Consider the following 19,498-nt stretch of genomic DNA (forward strand, 5'->3'; position numbering starts at 1 on the left):
AATATAGCAAACAACAAAAACCGCCACATTAAAAAACACCAAGATAACTGGATAAAATATTATCAACATTTATGTAAATTCAAAGCTGAGTCTCCCAAGTGAAGTAACCAGGTGAAGGGGGAGCTCCTGCCCACAGGTCATGGGTGGGCACTGAGAAGTTTGTGCTGGGAGCAGAACTGGAATTCCATCTTAGTACCTGAAAACAGCCATCAGCTTTAATATACAATCTGAAGAGAAGTCTTTCATGTAGAACACTGGAAGTAGGGTTATACATCATGTGACTTATTGATAATTCTGTCACTTTTATCAGTGCTATTATCGTAAACAAGTGTTTTAACTTTTCTGTTACCTTATCTATAAAACAGAATTATAATCCATACTAAGGAACTAATGAGATACTACAATTCAAAGGCTACAGAATACTGTATCAATGTAAAGTACTTCTATTGTAAATGTTTACTGTTTTGGATATTTTTACTGTGATAAATCTTTTTTTTAAATGTAAGGCTTTTTTTCTTTTGCATTTCTCGTTACACGGTCATCTCCATAGTTAGCCCAATGCTGGAGAAAGATTAGAAGAGCTACATGAAATAGTCAAAAAGAAACAGTTACTATTCATCCCTATTATTCAAAATAGGTTTCAGTAAGAAGACAGTAAGTTTGAAAGCAAGGCTTCATGGAAAAGTAATTTTCTAAATAATTGTAGTGTATCAAAAACCAAATGTGGTCACAGCCCAAAGTTTCTCCCACAAGTGATGCCCCTTTGGGTTCTGATGGGCAGGCATGTGGCCTGAGGTCCTTTGGAAAAGGACAGGATTGGAAGGAGACGTTCCAAGTTGACCTTTTCTAAACTAGTGAAGAAGAAAAGAAATTTTAAAGACGTGAGTAGAGGTGGGAGAAGTGAATCTTTGGTATTTTAATCTAGCCTCTTTAGGATGAGATAACAAGTAAGTTGATTAAAGAAATCATTGCGAGGAGCCTTCACACTATTTCATGCTGGAGAGTCTGGAAAGATCTCCTTAGGATGCCACCAGGACCGAACTGAGGCATCTGCATCAGGACATGCTAAGTAGTAATGTTAGGCTCTCCTAAAGGCATGAGCAGTGGCATGAGAGCCAGCAGGCCCACCATGGACCCTGAGTGGGCCTAGGTGGTAAGAGGAGGATGCCTTGTAGTTGAGGCTCAAAAATAAAACCATCTAAGCCAGGAACCACATGTAAGACAAAGCAGTGGGGTCTACAGTTCATATGCCAGTAAGGGATGGAGTGAGGCTGACTTGCCGCAGGGTCCTTTGGAAAGAGAAGCCCCTGAATTTTATTAGCAGTAGACACCAGAAAGAGCCAGACCTGGGGCTAATGCCACTTTCTTGGCCACCAGGCAAGGGAGTAGCTTGTACCAGCAACTCTGCAGTCGAGTCCAGCAGGCTCACAGAGTACTACATGGACCTGAGGATGTCAATTGCCCCTCTTGTCAATACAAGGTCCAATAAGTAACATCTGTGTCTCATATATCCAGATGCTATCTCAGAGAGAAATAAGGGAAGATGGCAAAACTAGAAAAATGGATTTCAACATTATATTATAATACACAGTGAATTACATTTTTTAATTGAATTCTTTTTGAGAAAAGTATAAATTTAATCTTTTAGGACTGTATTAATTTCCTGTGGCTGCCATAACAAATTACTATAAATTGAGTGACTTAAAACAACTGAAATTTATTCTCTCACAGTTCTGGAGGCTATAAGTCTAAAATTCAACAGCACCATGCTCCTCTGGGAGCTCTAGGGGAATGCTCTTTCTTTGCCTTTCTGGGTCCGATGGCTCCAAGTATTCTTGGTTTGTGGCATCACTCTAAACTCTGTCTCCATCTTTACATCACCTTCTCCTCTGGGTGTCTGTGTCTTGGCCTCCTCTGTTTCTCATAAGAACAGCTGTCATTGGACCAAAGAGTCCACCATGATAATCCAAGATCCTTAATTATATCTGCAGAGACCCTTTTTCCAAATAAGTTCACATTCACAAGTTCTAGGAAGTAGAATGTAGACTTATCTTTTTGAGGCCACCATTCAACCTACTATAAGGATTAAGGATTAGAGTATTTGAAAAAATATGATAAAACATGAATCAGGCATTGTTATATTACTTTAACATCATCTTAAGAGTAATTATATATCTGTTATGAGCACAATAGTGAAATAGTCTCCAACTGTAAAAAATTAATTTAAAAGTGATAAAATAAGTTTCCTCTTTATTTAAACTCTGCAAGTTTGACTCAGTTAAAAGAAACAGCTATGTTTCTTCAGAGAATACACATCTATTTATAATTTTAGACTGGAAATGCTGTACATACTTCAGTATTTACCAATTTCCTTTCTCAATCATATCTTCCTGAACCTTTCTTCTAATATAATTTCCTTTTTTGTGAAAATGTATTCTTTAGAAGTTCCTTTAAATGTAGAGAAAGTGTCTGGCTCATTTATGAAAGGTAGTTTTGCTAATTATACAATTCTTGGTTGAAAATTATTTTCTCTCAGCATGCTGCGAGCATTATTCTACTGTCTTTCAGTTTCCTTTTGTTGCTATTGATAATTGTGAGGCCTGTCATTGCCTTGCAGTTTATCTTATTTTCCTCTCGTTAGTTTTGATATGCTCTTTTTGTCTTTGGTACCCTGAAGTTCCAATTTCATGTGTCCAGACATGGTTTTCTGATTTGTGTTCATGGTACGTCTGTATCTGTGTCTCTTATATCAGGTCTGAAAATTTCTCAGCAACCATCTCTTCAAATATTGCCTATTCTTCACTCTATTTTCTCCTATTTCCTTCTGGGAAAGAATGTTAGACCTTTTCATTTTACCTTTTATAATTTTAATCTCTTCTTTTATAATTTTAACCTTTTTATTCTTTTCTGCAATATTCTGGGTAACTTATTTATATCCATCTAAATTTCCCTCAGCAGTCTATATTTAAGGGACTCATTTAATTCTTTATTTCAATAATTATTTTTCATACAAAAAATTCTCTTTTTCAAATTTGCCTGAATATTTTTATATTCTGTTATTTTTAATTTATGTCTTACTAATTTTATATTCTGAATTTGACATTTCCAGTATTTAAAGTTCTTTAAGGACTAATTTCTTGTTATTTCTGCTAACTTTGACTAATATATGTTTTCTTGTGCATTTGGTGACACTAAGGATTCATGTTCACTAATCTAATCTTCTAGAAACCAGAGGATACCTCTGAGAATAATAGTTTCCTCCTGAAAGGATGTGCATTTGTTCCTGATAGAAGCCAGAAGATATTAACCCCTGTGACATTTCATCCCCTTCCATAGTCCCCAAGTTAATACAATTATGTTCTACCACTTCGTTGCTATCTCAGGTCAAAACTCGAGCCTGCTAATTAAGAGGCGGGGCAGTCACTGAAGTCCTATTAAAGTTACCACTTCACATTAAATGAGGACTGAACACCACTATACAATTATTTGTAATAATTTTTTTCATATACCAGACAAACTACTTCTTTTCCTTATGAAATTCTGGAACACAAGATAATCTTGTCTTTGTGGTTCTCCCCCTTTACACTGGGCCTTACTTCCTGAAAGCACAGATGATGAAGATTTGCTGTGGGACCATTCTAATACCAACACACAGAAGGCATCTCAGTTATAGAACCAAAGCCAAATTTTTAATTTCCTGGCTTTGTTCTTGTGTCTAAGTCTTACATTAATATGTGTGTGTGCACACATGCGTGTACATATATGTACATATTCCTTGTTAATTTAAACTTTCCAGTATGTCATAAATCATACCAACATAATATTTCCATAGTCAAATATCTTTTAAAACAAAAATTGAAGTAAAAGAACTGACAGAATTTATACAACATATGCCTTAAATTACCAGCATTAAAATTTAAGACATGAATAGTAGCACATTTCTTAAAATTAAAGAATTAGCTCATCTCTTAAATTACAGTCTTTACCACAATGTATTATACTTCAACAGAGTTTTATTTTTTAAATCCAAAATGCAACATTGGACATCTTGTGATGACTGAGTGGAACTAAAGAAACATTGAAGGAGATATGGTAAGTCCTCCTAGAGACAACTCTTCTGTTTATCACGTTAAACAGAATTCTTTCTTTTTCAAATACATATTTCATAATGGCCCTGAAATTATAGTCTCTAACTCCTAAGAAGCAAAGTAGCTCTGAGCATGTGGCAAATTCTATTGTTTGTATGTATACATGTACACGTAATTGTGTATGTGAGCATAAATTTATCCCTGCCAGCACACAAATAGTATTTAAAGTAACTGCAATTTCTCTAATAGAAATTCTATCCATTGCCCAGTACTTCATCCAAAAGCTTTTAATTTAAAGATTTTTTTTGGATTTAGATAAAGTACAAAGACAGTTTGGACAATATTCTTCGGAAAACAGAAATCATTCCAATTTATCCTGAACCCCACATGAACCTCTGCCTTGGGGCCCTGCATTTTCCCCCTGTGGTAATCTCTGGCCACCCCACTGAGAACTGCCTGGGCCATGGCTTAGTGTGGACAGGGTGTAGAAAGAAGAGACACTGGGAAGGTCATGGCTAACCGAGCAGACTACGGAGATCAGAGAGCTCATACCTCATTTGCTCACCAAGTCCTGCCAAGAGCAACACTATTTAACTGCAGGTACTCAAAATCCAACAAGCATGCAGACTTACAAGAGGACCATTTAAAATGTGCATCTGTTGGGGATAGCTACCACCTTTTGGCAGCGATCCATAAATATGTGTTTTAAAGAGAAAGGTTCAAACTACTTTGTATTTGCATCAAATGCTCAATGCCTTTTCTACTGAAAGTTAGATAATTTGCATTCATAAATCCTCACTTCAGGGTTTCTCAGTTTTGACATATCAGGCTAGAAAATTCCTTTTTGTCGGGGATTGTACTGGGAATTGCAGAGTGTTTAGAAGCATCCCTGGGTTTTACCCATTAGATGCTAATAGCATTCCTCTCTCAAGTCGTGACAACTAAAAATGTCTCCAGACATTTCCAAATTTTACCCGGGGAGACAAACTGTCCCTATTGAGACCACTGCCTTAGTCAAACAAAACAACCCTGACAAAGCAAAATCCCACAAAATTCAGACAAATTTATATAGAAGTGCTAACCTTTCCCACATATACTGTGTTGTCTCTCTACTCATTGATACACTGACCAAACTATCAGGGAACTAATAAGTATGAAATATTTAAAATATGATGAGACAGGGTGAGTGAGTGTTCCTCTAAAGTCAAAGTGAATATATAAGTTTGGCCTCCCGAGGAGGGTCTAGGTAAAAGCGCACATTTGGGAAACATTGATGTGTAGATGGTATTTCAAGTCCTGAGACCAGCTGAGACCACCAAGAGAGGAAAGTGAAAAAAGAAAACAGAAATGGTCCGAGAACTGAATCCACTGACACTACAATGTTTAGAGGTCAAACAGATGAGGAGGAAGCAGCAATGATGACTGAGAAAAGAAAGCAGTGAGGCTGAAGGAAAACAAGAGTGTGCAGGAATCCTAAGAGTCTGGAAAGTGCATGACCGGGAGGTTGTTAATCACGATGCCTGCAAGTCAGGGAGGAAGACAGAGGACAGATGGAAAAATGACCACTGGTTATGGCAGCATCAAGGTGATAGGCAACTCTGTTCAGAGAGCTTCAGAGGAATGTGGACAAAAGTCCAATGGGTGAGAGGGGTCAAGAGAAATGGGGGAGTATAAACAACTCTCTTCAAGACTTTTGCTATATGGTAGAAAAGGAGGTGAGATTAAGAGGATTTTATTTCAAGACAGGAGAAAAAGCAGCATCTTTGTAGACTAAAGAGAAAGATATAGTGATAAGGGAGAAATTGATCCAGGGGAAAGTGAAATTCACTGGTGCCATGTATTTGAGAAGGTGATTACAGACAGGAGTTAGTGGATAAATGGTGGGCTCTACAGACAAGCTCATCCACAGGCAAAGGAGAGAGGATAGAGAGAATACAAATGTAGATAAAAAGTGTGCAGATGTTCCCATCTGAGGGCTCTGTTCTCCCCTCAGTTCTTAAACAAACACTCTATTCCACAATTTATCTTCCATGTCCATCATGTCCATCCTCACAGATGCAATACATCTGTTATCCAAGAACACAGTAACTGCCAGTCTCTTGATTACTCAGGTCCCCAATCTTTATTCCCGTCTTTTTGCTATTATGATCTAACATTTCAGCCATTTTGTTGCTAATGCCCTTAATTCCATTGTTCCCCTAACTGTTCCACTTCACAGACTCTGCAAAACCTCAAATCAATATCTACCATGTCCCTCCTCCCATGGCGGTGCGTCTGAGTGCTGTGGGCAAAAAGTCACACACCTATTCTAATTACAGTCTCCAATTCAAGCAGCACTTATGGCCTGGTAATCGTTTTGTGTGACAAGCAAGTTCCCAATCAGGTCTCCCTCCTGTTCACCTCAGAGGATAAAACCTTTACCTCATTCATGTCTCTTTTACTTAGTTGACATGATTTTTTGGCTGTCACTGCTTAGTGAATGGGCTCATCATCTACCCAGCTGCCTCTTCATCACCTTTGACATTTTCTCATTCAAATCGTCCAGTCAACTGCTCAAGTCTTGCTAACTCTACTTCGACAGATCCCAAATCCAGGCTTAGTATACTATGATTGGGCTGGCTGCCTAACTTTTAGATTCTCCCAAGGGCATTTTCGTGTTCCTTCCTTCTTTGAATTATCCTAATGGCAATAGCCCAACTCCACCTCCCTGACTGTACTGACTTATTTAAGAGTATGAGCCTAACACAAGCTGACCCAAAGAACCACATTCTCCTTACTATAGCGATTGGTTGAGGGATGGGCACCTGATCAAGGCAGATCTTCAAGCCCATCACCAGATCTTTTCCAAGTAGAGTAGAGGGAGAAAACATTTTTCTTTCAGGTAGTGTAATTGTAGCTGATAGCGACTCTAGTTCCAGCTTCACAGAAGAGAGGTATGAAACGATAAAACCAAGACAGGAAGAAAAATGGACACAAAAAGCAAAGAGAGAGCACTCTGAAGATATCCAAGTTTCTGATTTCAGTTGTCCCTGAGATCAGGCTAGATACATCCTTACCATAACATCCATTCATCATAATTAATCTACATAAGCCTAATGTAAGTTTTGCCATTTCTAAACCATAATTCCTCAGGTATACAAGCTCCAACTCAGTGAATAATTCCTTTTGGTCAGGTCCTTACTATTTTCTTAGAATTGCTGCCATTGCTACCAGATGTTCTTCTTGCCCTGAGTCTCTTTTCTCTTCAATCTGTTCTAAACCTTACAGGTTCTAAATGCAAATCTGATAACAAACGTTTCTCTCTTCACTGGTGACAATGCAATATTCATGTGTGACCTGTTGCCTGCCACCTTCTAGCTTTTCCTCTTGCTTCTTTCCCATTTCACAGCTCTTTTTAGCCACATCCAAGTGGGTGCAGGTCCCTTGGCAGGCCTGAGTCCCTTCTTCTTCTCTGCATACCCTCTCCTCTTTAATCCACATTTCATTACCCAACTATCACCTCATCGCTCCGCTATGCTCCTCAATCACTCTTTGCATATTCTACATGCTTTTGTTACACTCCATTGTAAATTTTAATTTGCTTATCTCAGCTGTGAAAATTTTAATGCCAAGCATTATATTCTTCTCTCTTTCACCTGTGTCTAGTATAGTGCCTATAATATGATAGGTTTTCAATAAACATTTTCTGGTAGGGCGATAAGAAAGTAGGAGTATTCTACAGATCAAAGGGTAAGATATCTTTTTATCAGTAAATGTAGTACAAAATGAACTTATCACTTTCATTTCTTTTGCCACAATTCCAGATTCTAAGTAATGATTAAACTCTTAAACTGGTATGTTTGGTTTACAAGGATATACCCACCAGTAAGCATAACAATAACATCACAAATATCAGTAAATGACAAAATTTATCTGATCATACTTGGCAGTTTGTCTCTCTTCTGACACATTTTAGTCAGAATTTCTTCATAGCCTCCATGTTTGTCAGGACCTCTGTAGACTACTTTTACTTCTATAGTAAGAGGTGGAGGGTAGGAAGAGAAAAAGGAGAGAAGAGGAATATAATGCAGAAGGATCAAACTTTCTGTCATGGGAGAATACATTCAATTTATATAAGGATGAAAAATGCATGAGAATAATAAAGAGGTATGTATATCATCTTCTGAAACCAACTCCTTTTTATAGAAATCATTTATTAATATTAAAAATGACTTATCCTGCACTGTTCTATATTATGTTTGGGCTTCAGAATTTACAAAAAGTGATGTAGCATAATGACAATGTTTGATTTGTTTGTCAATGTTCATACTTAAATCTTTTGAATTAAGTTTCTTCTTTAGCATCCATCTTGACTCAGAACCAAAGTGCCATTTAAGAAATAAAGCAGGGTCATTTCATACAAATTTCATGTTTGAAGAAACTTAGAAAAAAAAATAGTATTGGCTTATTGCCATTCCAGTGTAAAGACAACAATATCAGAAAATCTTTAAAAGTCCTTTGATTCAAATTCTTCATCTGATAGAAAATGGGGACAAGACAAATGTCTATAAAATGAGGCAACTGCATCTCCTTCCACTATAATCTTGTTTGATTCCCATGACAGAGTTTCTGTTTTTCTCTCCTGTCACAGAAAAATAAATATATGCAATATCCTAAAAACAAATGCGTACAAATGATATTTTTTTTGCCCAAGTAACATTATCTCCTCCTTAATAACTGTTGCTGATACTTGGTTTGGACTTCAGTTTATGAAATATTTTTTAAGAACGGTCAGAATCCAAGGGCAAGACTAACTAGAAATAAAGTTTGAACTAGAAATAAGCATTGGCTGCTAGTCGGTATACACCAACTGAACTGTTGATGTGGAATATATGTATAATATTAAGGAAAAGAAAAAAACAGGGTAGATAAAATATGATTTTCTTATTTGTTACATAGTCTTTCTCCTCTATCACTACTTATACCTTCTTGAGACTCTTTTATCTACTTTAAGTTCTCAACTGGAGCAGCCGAGGGAGCACACAGGATGATAGCAGCATATCTCTAAAGCACACCAGAGCAGTGACAGAAACCACGTCTGTACTAGAATAGGGAATGTAGCATTAAGTTCATTTTCTGGAAATTTAAGTAATGATTTTTAAAAATTTGGTCAGTATGATGGTTAAAATTATATGTCAACTTGACTAGCCCATGGGGTGCCCAGATATCTGGCTAAACATTATTTCTGAGTGTATCTGTAAAGGTGTTTCCAGCAAGATTAGCACTTGATTGAATCAGTAGACTGAATAAAGCATAGTGCTCTAATGCAAGTGGGCCTAATTTGATCCCTTGGAGGCCTAAACAGAATAAAAAGGTGGATGAAAGGAGAATTTCTTCTCTCTCTGCCTGAGTGTTAAGCTGGATCACTGGTCTTTTCTTGCCCTCGGACTGGGACTTAAAACATGAGCTCCCCTGGTTCTCAGGCCTTTAGCCTCAGTCAGAAACGACACCTAGAACTCCAGCTTTCTGACATCAGATCATGGGAATTCTCAGCGCCCATAACCATGAGTCAATTCCTTATAATAAACCTCATGTATGTACAGATATCTCCTATTGGTTCTATTTCTCTGGAAATCCTAACAGTCAATGTTAGATAAGATACTTTTAAGACATACTGACACTAAAACACAACATGCAAGGAGATAAACTGTCACACAAATATCTTTTTTGTTCAAGAGTTTTGCCTTGAATTTTAGGATCTGCACATATTACTCTTAAGGCTCTTATTTGATTTGCATGAAAGCAATGTCTGTGAGCTGTAAAACCCAATGTTCTTCAAATCAGTTTAAGAATAAACATTGTCGCTATCAACAAAAACACAGATTAAACAACCATATGAAAATAAATAAACAGTATAAAGGATTATAAAAAATAAGGTAGCTATCATCTAGCTGTATTATTGACATAGTATTCCCTAGATAGTCTATAAGCTAAATACCATAAAATATAATTTTTGAAAGTTAAAAGACTGTGTTACAAGATAGCTTAGTCATATATTGTCACAGTTTCTATGTTAACTACATAACAAAATTCAGGTGAAAAAATCTGCTTCCATGCTTTGCTTCATCATTTCATTTTTTCACTAATTAAATTTAGGATTTAACAAAACTGAAAAAGAAAAACCAGGAAAGTAAAGAAGAAACAAAAAAAAGTCAAAAACAGGAATAAAGGTCTTGAAGAAAAATCTGAGGGTCAAAAAGGAAGCTGATGTGACTAGAATAAAGTTTATTTTGGGAAATGAAGTGTGACTGAAGAGACAGGCCATTTTAGGATCCAGCATAATATAATGGATAATCCTAGGGGTTCTACAGTTAAGCTGCCTGGGTTCAAATCCTGTACCCTTCACTCACTATGGGAAGGTAATTTAATCCCTCTAAACTTCTGTCTCTTCGCCTATAAAATGGGTATAACCATATCTTCTTAATAGCTTTATTATAGAGATTAAAAGAAATGAGTGGAAAACAGAGTACCCTGCACATGGTAAGGGCTAAATGTTAGTTGCTATGTTACTTATCATCAGTAGTATCATTAACAGCTCCATAAGTAAAAACTTTTTTAAAATGGAAGCTATTAACTCGAGAACCCTTGATATTTCTCAATAATGATTTTTGCTTAAAGATTCCAGGCTTAGAAGACTTAGAATCCAGCCAAGAAAAAAGAGAATATGCTAAAAGCATCAAGCTAGTCTCAAGAGGCATTGGGGGAAGTGGCTGCAGGGCATGCTCATCCTTGCATCTGGAGGAAAGGAGCATGTGGAAGGGCAGCCACCTTAGACACCAAGTAGGTAAGGCTTCAAAGTGATCAGTAACCACCCCCAAGAGTCCTTCCTCCTGGTGGAGGTTTGCTGTCTAGATCCTGGAGCATATCTCATGGGGATCATTCAACTCCTGCAATCCTCACCCCCGAATCCATTCTAGAAAAGTGGCTTCATTTTCATAGCCACCAATCTTAATTAACATAGTGGTATTTATCTTGTCTACCAAGTTCTGCTTATCTCTTACAAAAGGTATACATGCTATTTTTTTTTTTTTTAAATATATGTATGTTAGCACATCATGTGCTGGACATAGAAGAGTAGATTATATTCATTTTTTGTATTTTCATTTCCCTGTCTTATATTTGCCTCCTATAAGGAATATTTCCCTTTGAAGGTTTAAGAAACATTACCAAATATCTAGCACTTGAGATTGTCACAAACTTCTAAGAGTGTACAGTGCTATGGCTAGCTACATGAAAATATATTAGTACTAAGGTTCTTAATATTTAGTCTTCTTCCAATAAAATTAATCAGTGCTCCCCTGAGAAACTCCTTCCTCTTCCTTAAAAAAAGGTTTTGCTCCTTTAGCACAAATTCATTGTTAGGATTTAAAGAGGAACCTGGGCCAAGGCTGAGACGTTTCCTGTGTACTTCAACACAGCCTTCTTTAACATCTTGTGGGCACTGGGGCTTCCCCTATTTCATTGATAAAATTTTGCTGCATACCTACCTTTCTCATAGCCAGCAAGTGTTTGTGTGGTTTTTTTGTGTGTTTTTGTTTGTTTGTTTGTTTGTTTGTGATCAGATTGTATTTTTACTTCCTTAATTGCATCTCATTATGGGCTACTTATCCTCATGTACATCTTGCTTTAGTGCCTTTAAAGAAATCTCAAACCTACTAGACATTTAAGAAGTTATAATGATCTACCTATTCTGACAGTAATAAGCCTTTTTCAACATAAGCTTTTGCTTACTCTGGGAATCTGTATTCTACCCGTCATTAAGATCTGTCCAGGCCATGAATGTCTGTATAATACCAGGAAGTGTTCATTAAACCAGGACCATATGAAGATGGCAAAAGAATTTGTTGAGAATGGTTGAGCCCAGACTCTGACAAGATCCAAGTACAACTTACTAAATGTATTTAGGTTACTCGAAGCCCCAGGATTCCATCAGCCTGTAACTACAAAGGAGTTCCTGAGAAATGTTAAATATTCTTAAAACCAATTGTCTAAAATCCTCACCCTACTAGCATTGCACTACTTGAGGGAGGAACCAGTCATCAGTATTCTCCATAAGAATTCTACTTGTTACATGGGTTGCTGCTCCCCTGAGAGTTCAAAGCTGCACAGGTCTTTAGGTTTCAATGGTCAATGCAGTTCCCTCAATGAGTTGTACTTCACAACTGGAAGTGAGGGATACCCCCTTCCTAACTCATGCTGTCAATTTATAATCTGATACCCAAAGGAGTACTTCTTGTATCCTTAGTTCTCTAGCCTCAAATTTCTTTAAAAACAAACAAACAAACAAATACACAAACAAAAAAACCCTATACTGCCTTACTTTCCACCATCTCTTTTTCTCATACCTACTTACGTGTCTCAACTTCAAGTGTTGCTGATCCTACTCTTAGATTTTTAGGCTGAACTTAGACTATACTTGCTGTAAGTATATTTACAATTGTCTAACAAACTATAAAGAATATTCAGCAGTTTTGGTAAAAATTTCCAATGCCCTCTCACACCTCCTCCCTCAGCCCAACTCACGCACACGCACACATACATTCATTGATCTTAACCTAAGGAACTGTTCTGTTTCAGGCAGATTCTCTTCATTGTGCCCCTCGCAGGCTGGTCTGCCCTGATGGTTTTGTTCCCAGAAGTTTATATTATGTTTTAGTATAGGCTTATGCACTGGCCAAATGCAGTCTTTAAGTACTAAGTCATTAATAGCTCCTTTTTATGCAAGGCTTTGATTCCTCCACTGGGCTTCCCATATTGTTGACTGTGGGTCCGGAGTGTTGTAGCTCTTTTGTAATCTTTTTCTTTTGCAATCAGTATTTTCTTATAGAATAAGTTTCCTTCTACAAAGGGTGAACACAGCAGAGTAATATGTGTTTTAAATCTTCTATCTAGAAGAATCTCTTCTGCAGAGTTTAGTCTTTAAATGAACTCTGCAAAGTAAACACCCAATACACAACAGAAGTGTAGAATATTATTCTTACCAATACTTCATGTTCAATTTTCTTTTTTATTTTTTCACATCTTATCTATCTTAATTACCAGGTTCCAAAGTCTGAAAGCTCAACTTCTTAACTTGCTCAGGAAAGATAAATTGTCTATCCCTTTGTTAATTTCCCCTTTTATTACTCCTTGCTATTAATATTATATTTTAAATTGTGAGGTGGCACAAACTGACCCTTCTTCTTCAGATACATTAGTAGTAGCAGTGGCTGAAGTAATAATAATAGTATGTTAATAACTTTACTAACAGTATTTCCTTTAATGTGTACAACAATCCTAAATAAAGACTATTATTATCCTATTTATAGATGAGAAAATTGAAGCTCAGAGAGACTTAGAAACTTGGCAAAAGTCACTCATTTAGTAAGTGGTGTAACCTGGACTGAATCCAAGCAGTTGAATACTTCTGTATTGTTAGCTGAATCTGAACCAATAAAAAGGGGGAACAAAATTCCAAAATAAATAATGAAAAAGAAAGCTCTGACTCAACCTAAATTTGGGGGGAAAAATGCCATCGTGAAAAAATTTGCAATTTATCCTATAATCTATAAAATTTAAATTATAATTGTACTCAATAAAATTTAAATTATAATTGTACTTATGTGTATTTTTTTAGTATACTCCCCCCAAAAATTGTGTTTTTTTTTTCTGGTTTGAAACTTTTTGACAAAACAACATTTTGTACCTCACATAAGGTTGTTAAAGGACCATTAATAAAAATATGTGAATCATTTTTAAAATACTTAAAGTTTTCATTAATTTTCCTAAAGGTCTTTCATAGGCCTTTGGTGTTTACCATATCCTTCCATATCATCATCATCTTTTCTTGACTTCTCAAATATAAAAATTTGCACTGGTTAGCTGCCAGAATCTCATTTGTAAATGGCTTTTCCTGTGATTCCAGCAATTCTCAATACATTTTTTCTTTTTGCAAGTCATAGATATCTCAGTGACCACTCTGATTCATCTGTAAACATCATTAATACGTTTTCAGTTTTCGGTTTAAAACCATCTCTAATGGGCGTGCCCTGCTGGATTCAAATTTCTCACTGTCCTAGTTTTATTCCAGTAGCCACAAAACCCCACAAATAGGGTTCCAACAGTCTTTCACCTTAGAAGAGGAGTGAAGAAACTAATACTTAGGTAGGACTCAGCACTAAAAATACAAAAGAGGGAAGAAAAGAGTAGGAAAAAGGAAACAAACAAATGTTCAAAATCTACCAGGCACTGAATCTATCTTTTTCACATATGACTTTATTATGAACCCATAGGTAAATATATTGTCTCGTTTATCCTCACTATGCACCTAGTAGGTAGGCATTATTATCAAGGCAGAAGAGGAAACTGAGGCCTGAGTAAGTAACGTGGTCAAGTTGAACCCATCTAGGCCCAGCTCTGAGAGGCTTAACGCACTCTTAACCGCTGTGTACACTCCCTGCTTATACTGGGGGAGTTGTGCTATATGATACCAGACAGTCATCAGTTTGGTTTCAATGTAAATATCACAGAAATTATAAAACAGTTTAAGAAATCAATTTAACAATCCCAGAAGCTTCACCTCAGTAGGTGGGAAAAACACTTTACTTTGTTTAGTGGTAATAACCACCTCAATTAGACCAACTATTGCTTCAAAAGTCTTTCATGTTTAAGCAATTACACCTCATCTCTCCACAAAGAATAATATAGGCAACAGCTCCAAGCGTACATGTCATCTGTGAAGTATTACAATCTACAAACTAAATGATGTCACTTTGTACTCAACCAGAAAGGCAGCCTAGAACCTGGTGGATCCAAGGTGAGTGGCCAAAAATTTAACCATTTACATAGACAAAATTGTATTGTGTAAAATCTATAATGTACTGTTGGACTGTAACATGAGATTACTTTATTCCTTCATTTCATAATGGGTAGCTACACCTTTTTTTTCAATAACTTAAGGCTATGAAGCTCATCTGAAAAAAAAGACACAAGGTATCTTTAATAGATAGAAATACAAATAAAATATTGGGCTGTTTGATATTGGTTCATTTGTACCTTCATATCGGTATAGCAGCACAAATTGAATTTGTTACTCAGGCTGGCAAATACTAATTTAGTAATCTGTAAAAAGATTATTTTATTTACACACACACATACAGAGAGAGAGAGACAGAGAGAGAGCGTGCGCAGCAGCAAGCGCTTTCTGCCTACTGGGATTAAATAAAAACAAGTTCCATTTATCTAATTTATATCATGCATTCTATTATCCCCAAAAGCACTCAAATATATATGAATTGGAATAATTTTAAAGGAAAATTCTCAAATAATGTGAACCTCTCACATTATTACTGTAATCTTATGCATTGAAAATGATCTCAAATCCATTTTAATGGTTGTCTTATAGCAAAGCCAGAACATAGACTCTACAACTTATTCCCAAATGAAAGCTTTGTTCTTGTTATAATTTATAACAAAAGATAATTACACTCATTTATTTTGGAAGTCAAGGGAGAGTCATGGGCCCACCTGGACATGGTTCTGTGGACCAGTGGGTCACAAAAGTGAGAATTCTCCAAATAATTAGGAGAGCCCTGAGATAATTCTTATCTGGGGTTCCCTGACTTGGGTTTGAGCTGCAGTAGACTAGAATACCTAAGGCCTAAATAGTTTCACATGGAGGTATTTAAATCAGATTTTTTTTCTCTTGTGTTAAGGTAAATGTTTGCTAAAGTTCTATTAAGGATCTACTACAAAGTAAAAGTGATATATAAAGAAAAATAAAATCCTAGTTTTATAGATGACATTCATCTCAATTTGATGATAACATGTGAGGGTGAAATTCTATAGCAGGGTTTCTCACCCTCAGTATAGTGACATTTTGGGCTGGGTAATTCTTTGCTGTTAGGACTGTCGTGTGCATTGTAGGTTGTTTAGGCGCATCCCTAGCCTCCATTTGTACCAACCAAAAGTATCTTCTGATATTTTCACATGTCCTGTGAGGGGCAAAGTCATACTCTCCCCACCCTTATTCTCAACCCCCTGTTGAGAACCACTATCCTTGAGTTTTACTCTTATCTTTAAAGCAATGAATAAAAAAAATCTTCAGAAAAAATGAAGGGGAAAATTATTCAAAATCTTGCTATGACTTAAGTAGTTAATTTTCACATAAATTATAGTTTTAAAAATATGAAGATTAATTTATGGTAATAAATATAGTTAGACATTTTAAGAAGCAAAACATTTGGCAGCTAGGAAAGAAAGCTCAAATCTAAAACTTAAAACCACAAGTTCATGAACCTTGAAATGTCACATTCTCTCAGTCAGGTGAATACTGTGTTTAGACTGATATATATGATTTCTTATGAAGCCCGTATTTAAAGGAATGTGCTGTATCATCTAAAAATGGCTCAATATCTAAACAACAGTAGTATACCATCCATTTGCGGTAGTCTTAAAACTGCTAATTATGGGTATATTTAAAGTACTTAATTACTTCTTATTGCCACATGATTTTCAATGTATTTTGTATTAGTACTATTTCTCTTCATTGTCAACTTCTTGATCATACTCAAGATAAGTTATTTCATATCACATTTATATTTTAATACTAGAAAACTAATGTTTCACTGTAATTATTTCTGCTAAACGTCTGAAAAAAATTTTGCCTTTAATCAAACTAATATCTTTTACAAAAGATAAGAACAATTGAGATAAATTTCCAACTTCTCCACTTGCTTCATTCCATGGTACAAGCATCAGCTATGCGCTGGGGGTTGACTTGCTCCAGTTTCAACTCTAAAATTCATATATATGCTATTTCTACAAATACGAGTGATGTTTATGTCATTCTGCCCTTCTTCAGGATTATATCTAGTCTCAATATTGACACTCCTTGATTTTGTGACCTTGGACAACTTGATCTCATGTTGCTTCAGTTTCTTCATTGATGAAAAAAGTGGGATAATATGATCTTTAAATTCCTGTCGATCTTATAAATTCTGAGAGTATTTGAGGAGCATACATACAGGTGGATGCTGTCTATTCTCCAAAAGCTCTTTGAAAGAAAGAATATTATCTAATGTGCTAATACACATTTTTAAATTTAAAAATTAGAGGAAAAATAAAAGTACATATAAATTTTCAAATACACATAAAGTAATGTGTAAGTTAAACTAGTCAAAATGCTTGTAAAATTATCTGCACTGTATTAAATCATTATGTCAAATGCAACAAAAACAGCTCATGGGTACAATATTTTTCACTATTACAACACTTGATGAAGATAATGATAATAATGGCCAAACTACTCTGATTCCCTCAGCTGTGAAATAATAAAAAGTTTCTCTTGAATAAGAAAGAAATACAAAATAAAAAAGGCCTATACATGCACCAGCCTCTCAGTGGTATTCATTAGGCTATCTTAGAATTCTAGGGAAAACAGGGAGTCCAGCACCTGAAGAGCTCCTGGAGGAAGAAGGCAGTGATGGAGTCTCTTTATAAGGATCCATGGTCACAGAAAAGGTAGTATAGTTATACGTTACACATGGAAGAGAGCATCATTTAGAGGTCAAACATGGAAGGAGAATGAATATGAAAGAACCTACTACAAAGAGACGATATTTCATTCAGAGCTGAGTAAATGTTCTATTCTTAAACACTTAGAAGAGAAGGAGGAAGTCAGGAGGAAGAGGAGAAAAGTGGGAGAAGAGAAGAAATAACACTGTTAACATGGATTGTGATTTCTTACTTGGACTAAAGTTATACAAGGGATGAAGCCAATCACTTGCATGTGACTCACTGCTAGTAAATTAATGACAATGAGGTAGGTTCGCTAAGCCAAACTTTACTTCTTCTGTTGATTCTGGAAGTAGGAGTCACTATACTGTCCAGACTGACCTAATGATCCACATATTAAGATGAGTCAACATAAGAAAAATATCCTCATAAAAAGACTGAGACACTTAAATTGAACTTCTCCAAAACCAGTGGCACCCAAGTGAGAGTCAAAAGTAAACAGGTGCCACTACTGTGAACCAGCAGATACTTGAGCCTCACCTGCCATCATCAGATAGCAGAGAACTTTCACCAAGCACACTCCTGGTGTGGGCTTTATCCTCAAGGACACAGACTCAGGGAAATCTCTCAGAAACCTATACCAATCCTTAACTGCAGGAACCTAAACACTCATTCTACACTCATATTGAAAATGAGAAAGGCACATTCAAAAAGTAAAAGTTCAATATGATGTGCATGACACCCGTAATCACAAATGGCTACAGTCATCAAATGAGGAAATCAAGTCAAATTTAATTTAATAATTTTTCTATCTGCTAAAACTAGAAGGTAGGATCTCTCTTATTTGTTAACTCAATGATCATACAAAATACAATTTTTGTATTTTGCAATATATTATTTTATTTACAATATATTATTATTTATAATTTTTAAAGGTTGGCAAAATTTTATTTGTGAATGCCAAAGTAGTCTGCTCATATAAGAATAAAACATAATTGGCAAAATAGTTTATTTTGGTGATTAACAGTAGGTATTCATTCCTGTTATATTATCTTCTAAAGTAAAATAAAATCGAAACTAGAAATATTACTAACAGGCTTGCTTTTAATATTCTGGTTTATAGGATAATCTTAAATTTAAGAAATTGATAAGCAATATATTTGAAAAGAAACTCTAATATCCCGATTCATAAGTGACTTTAATTAAAAACGTTCTCATTTTTTCCATTGTTTATATAGTTAAAAGCTTTATGCCATTACAATTTTATGAACTGATTAGCCTTTAAAAGAAACTTAGCAACTAAATATTTTCCTTAGAGAAATTTAATATTTCTAGATACTAAATACAGACTTTATTCCCTAAATAGAGAATATGTAAATCTGTATTTCCAACAGAAAGGTGTCACCATAGGCAGGCATATTTGTGGCAAACAGAACACTGTATTTATGCACATATAGATACAGAGATATGTAAATGAAACTATTAGATAAAGAATTTCAAATTTGAAGAAACCATATGAAAGGAAAAGTTTTTCAGATACATGTCAGTTTGTGCAATTTATTCATAAAAAAAAATCCTCTTTAAAAAAAGAATGGTACTTTTTTTATTTTAAAAAGTTGAGTGCTTATAAATAAAAGCACCTTGTCAGTATCTGTAAACATCATTATATAACACATAACAGTTATTCACAGAACATATAATGATACATATATTTTCATGCCTTTATGGATGTACAATTCTAGAATTTTAACTTTTATTCATATTAAGTGTAGTAAATATTACTAAAGTGCCTCCATTTTATAAAAAGCAAATCTAAAGCATGAGTGTATCAATCATCCTGTCTTAATTAAAAGAATGATTGGATGACTAACCCAGGA

General features: G+C 35.5%; 1 protein-coding gene across 7 annotated transcripts in view; it reads right to left on the reverse strand.

Moving 5' to 3' along the window:
* GMDS (GDP-mannose 4,6-dehydratase) overlaps positions 1 to 19,498 on the reverse strand; it is a 602,961-nt gene that overhangs the window by 313,291 nt on the left and 270,172 nt on the right. The gene's annotated exons all lie outside the window — the stretch shown is intronic.

The sequence above is a fragment of the Pteropus vampyrus genome, unplaced genomic scaffold, assembly GCF_000151845.1.
Source record: "Pteropus vampyrus isolate Shadow unplaced genomic scaffold, Pvam_2.0 Scaffold509, whole genome shotgun sequence".
Lineage (NCBI taxonomy): Eukaryota > Metazoa > Chordata > Mammalia > Chiroptera > Pteropodidae > Pteropus > Pteropus vampyrus.